A 5,221-nucleotide genomic window follows, 5' to 3' on the forward strand; every position below is an offset into this window, starting at 1 on the left:
TAAACTAGTGATAAAACAAGAAACAAAAATATTTGATTGCAAGATCTAAAGATATACCGTCAAGCGCTAACCTCCCCGGCAACGGCGCCAGAAAAGAGCTTGATGTCTACTACACAACCTTCTTATTGTAGACGTTGTTGGGCCTCCAGGTGTAGAGGTTTGTAGGACAGTAGCAAATTTCCCTCAAGTGGATGACCTAAGGTTTATCAATCCGTGGGAGGCGTAGGATGAAGATGGTCTCTCTCAAACAACCCTGCAACCAAATAGCAAAGAGTCTCTTGTGTCCCCAACACACCCAATACAATGGTAAATTGTATAGGTGCACTAGTTCGGCGAAGAGATGGTGATACAAGTGCAATATGGATGGTAGATATAGGTTTTTGTAATCTGAAAATATAAATACAGCAAGGTAGCCAGTGGTAAACGTGAGCGTAAACGGTATTGCAATGCTAGGAAACAAGGCCTAGGGTTCATACTTTCACTAATGCAAGTTATCTCAACAATAATAACATAATTGGATCATATAATCCCTCAACATGCAACAAAGAGTCACTCCAAAGTCACCAATAGCGGAGAACAAACAAAGAGATTATTGTAGGGTACGAAAGCACCTCAAAGTTATTCTTTCTGATCGATCTATTCAAGAGTCCATAGTAAAATAACACGAAGCTATTCTTTCTATTCAAGAGGAAGAACTATCCATGATGATAATAACGGCAAACAAGATTGCACACAAAAATAGATCCGGCAAACAAATGGCAAACGAAAAAGAGGGCGAATAAAACACCAATTTTTTGTGAAGTGGGGGTGAGGAAAACGAGAGGCAAATGGTAAATAATTTAAATTGCGAGGAGATGAGATTTGTGATTAGGAACCTGATATATGTTGAATATTCTCCCAGGCAACGACGCCAGAAATTCCTTTTGATTTCGCTTGAAGCTACATCGGTATTTCCCCAAAGAGGAAGGGATGATGCAGCACAACGGCAGTAGGTATTTCCCTCAAATATGAAACCAAGGTTATCGAACTAGTAGGAGAACCAAGAAACATAACGTAAACAGCCCCTGCACACAAATAACAAATACTCGCAACCCGACGCTTAAAAGGGTTTGTCAATCCCTTTCGGGTAATGGTGCCAGAAATTGGCAAACGGACGTGAGAGAGTTGTAAATAATGATAGGTCAAATGCCAAATAAAATAAATTGCAGCAAGGTATTTTTGTATTTTTGGTTTAATATATCTGAAAATAAAAGCAAAGGAAAAGTAGATGCAAAGGCAAATAATATGAGAAAGAGACCCGGGGGCCGTAGGTTTCACTAGTGGCTTCTCTCGAGAAAAATAGCAAACGGCGGGTAAACAAATTATTGTTGGGAAATTGATAGAACTTCAAATACTCATGACGATATCTAGGCAATGATCATTACATAGGCATCATGTCCAAGATTAGTAAACCGACTCCTGCCTGCATCTACTACTATTACTCCACACATCGACCGCTATCCAGCATGCATCTATTGTATTAAGTTTATCGAGAAACGGAGTAATGCAATAAGAATGATGACATGATCTAGACAAGATCTATCTGTGTAGATATAGACCCCATCATTTTATCTGTAGTAGCAACGATACATACGTGTCGGTTCCCCTTCTGTCACTGGGATCAGGCACCGTAAGATCGAACCCACTACAAAGCACCTCTTCTCATTGCAAGATGAATAGATAAAATTGGCCAAACAAAACCCAAACATCGGAGAAGAAATACGAGGCTATAAGCAATCATGCATATAAGAGATCAAAGAAACTCAAATAACTTTCATGGATATAAAAAGATAGATCTGATCATAAACTCAAAGTTCATCAGATCCCAACAAACACACCGCACAAAGAGTTACATCATATGGATCTCTAAGAGACCATTGTATTGAGAATAAAACAAGAGAGAGGAAGCCATCTAGCTACTAACTATGGATCCGAAGGTCTACAAAGAACTACTCACGCATCATCGGAGACGCACCAATGGAAGTGATGAACCCCTCCGTGATGGTGTCTAGATTGGATCTAGTGGTTCTAGACTCTGCGGCGGCTAGAATTGATTTTCGTCGACTCCCCTAGCATTTCTGGAATATTGGGGTATTTATAGTGCCAAGAGGCAGTCCAGGGGGCACCTGAGGTGGTCACAACCCACCAGGGCGCACCTGGGCCCATTGGGTGTCTTTTGGTCAAAAAAAATCTCCATAAAGTTTCGTTGCATTTGGACTCCGTTTGGTATTGATTTCCTGTGATGTAAAAAACATGCAGAAAACAGCAACTGGCACTGGGCACTATGTCAATAGGTTAGTAACAAAAAATGATATAAAATGACTATAAAATGATTATAAAACATCCAAGATTGATAATATAACAACATGGAAGAATCAAAAATTATAGATACATTGGAGACGTATCAGCCACCTATGTAAGTGGATCTTTAATTTGGTTATGTAACCATGTCCTTATAAGTATGTGTGTATATATATGTATATATATGTTGTTCTTTTGTATGCAATCCCAACGCACAACACACATGTCTTATTAGCAGCAATCGTATGTGTTATTATCGATCTTCGCACACATTTCTGATTACATACCTGTTTGCCGCGTATCACACACATCTTGTTAAATTGAACCATTTATGTTCTCTTGGCTCAATGCAAACAGTTCATCCGAGTGAACCATTTGCCGTATATCGCACACACCTTAATCTGGCTGACCATTTCTTTTGTGTTGCCTAATCACAAATGGTTCATCCAAGTGAACCGTATGCTATATATCACACACACCTTCATTTGGCTTCCCATTTCTGTTCTTCTGCCTCATCGCAAATAGTTCATTGAACTGAACCGTATGCCCCTCATCGCACACACAACTAAATTCTGAACCGTGCTTGATGCATCCATCATCGCAAACATTTTGCATATTTTTTGATGGTTTTTTTCATCACCGTTTGTGATTATTGCATCGCACAGAGTTTCGTCGAAGGGTCTTTGATCGTAGTGTTGCGTTAGCAGCATCCTGTAGTAGTGACACTTGCATATAATAAGGGAAATATAAGCTAGGATTCAAGGAGTAGTAAGTGAGCATAAGAGGACATAGGTTAAGCATGCAACTCACATACTACCAAAGTACTAGACAAGCATAAGATAATAATAAGATAGGATAGCATATGTCTCACATCATATGATAGGGTAACCAAGTCTCACAAGCACAAACAAAACCAAAGCAAACAACCGATAAAAGAGTTTGCGAGAGAGAGAAAGACAAGGCAAATAAGATGCACTCGAAACTGAACAAATCCGTGAACTCTCCCCCCTTTGGCATTGAGACACCAAAAGGGCAAAGAGTGCTACTACGGTCACAAGTAATAAGCAAACCGAAGATCTCCATCATCACAGCCCCGCATGGTCGCTCGTGCCTCCGACATCCGCAGTAGGTTGCTTAGTCTCTGAGTCAGTCCAGGGACAATGCTGAGAAATCCACTCCTCCTCATTTGTGATCTTGTCCTCGGACCCATTATTAACTTCAGTTTCAAGCTGATGCATAAGAACCTTGTGATGTCTACGTGACTTCTTCTCAGACACATGAGCCATATACTGCCCGTGAGACCCCATGCAGAACAGCTTCTTCATCTTGCGCTTGAGATTAGCCCACGAAGGCTCCACTCTAGAGGGTTCATAATCCTCATCATCGTCGGCCTCAGCCTCATCAGCTCTAGAAGGAATCTCAGTCTTTAGAATAGGAGTGCCCCAGTGCTCCTTCTGTCTTAGTCACTTAATCTCTTGAGAGACAAGTCCCCCGTCTCCAGCCTGACACCAGGATAAGAGTGAGCCCATGCCTTCTCAATGAGCAACATCAGGTAGGGGGCATAGATGGGGCACTTGCGCTCAGTGATGGTAGAGAGGAGCTCTGGCCACATGACATGAGAAATATCCAAGGACTCTCCTGTGTTGTTCTCCATATCATGCTGGCAAAACAGTAACATATCCACGAGGTGAGAATGAAGCTGATCAAACTTCCCAATACGAGGGAAAAGGGTGTTCCTAAAGATGAGATGAAGGATATCCAAAAAAGGAAACAACTCATATGTCTTCGTCTGCGTGTCCGGGTGAACGTTCACTGTGTTGTATGGCCAAAGAGCCGACTTGTGAGTAGAAGTAGCCTCCTTATGGGGACGAAAGCCAACTGGGTTGTCAAGCCCCTGATCTTCAACACCCAAAAGTTCCATGAACGCCTTCCATTTGACTGAGAGAAGTATGCCATTGGTCATTCAAGTCAAGATCCTTTCCTCATTAGTGCGAAGGTGAACCATGGCTTACAACTGAGCCACCATATCTGCATCAAAGTCCTTGTTGAACTCGATGAGCATGAGGATGTTTAACTAAGCACACATATCAAGTGCCTCGCCAAAATAGGCACGATCCTTCTCCAAATATGCAATGTCGATGGAGCGGACATCTACAAAGAGACTCTTCTTTGCTTTGAGCACATGAAAGTAGATATACCACTGTTGCTAGTTCTAGAAGGGGAGGTTCAGAAGAGTTGGATCCTGATCTTGAGAATATGGGTTGCGGCGACGAGCCACACAGAACTCCATAGCAGTAATCTCTGACACAGACTTGGACTTTGGCTTGGGCTTGTTTGCAACTTGTTTGAAAGGAGGCTTGGGTTGCGATGGTTGAGCACTTGATGACACAGCAGCCGCCTCACAAGTGTGATAGCGTTTTGACCCACCAGGATGATCAGGGTTGATATGACGGGCAAGGTGCTCCGAAGTTCCATCACCTGGAACCACACACACCGGAAAGGAAAGCAAAGGAAAAACTAAGCCAGCAGAAAAAGTAAGAAGAATCAAGGATTTGCATGAGAGGAATGGAATATGGCACCCCGAGCGGTTGTACCGCTGCCAGAGAGTGGTAGTGCCTCCTACAAGTGGTAGTACCGCTCTAGGGGAGTGGTAGTACCTGATATGTCTCCAACGTATCTATAATTTTTTATTGTTCCATGCTATTATATTATCTGTTTTGGATATTTTATATGCATTAATATGCTATTTCATATTATTTTTTGGACTAACCTATTAACCTAGAGCCCAGTGCCAGTTACTGTTTTCCCTTGTTTTTGAGTTCGGAGAAAAGGAATACCAAACGGAGTCCTTTGCGATGATTTTTCTTGGACCAAAAGGCAA

Source organism: Triticum urartu, chromosome 3A (genome assembly GCF_056163025.1).
Source record: "Triticum urartu cultivar PI428250 chromosome 3A, HENAU_Tu73, whole genome shotgun sequence".
Classification (NCBI taxonomy): domain Eukaryota; kingdom Viridiplantae; phylum Streptophyta; class Magnoliopsida; order Poales; family Poaceae; genus Triticum; species Triticum urartu.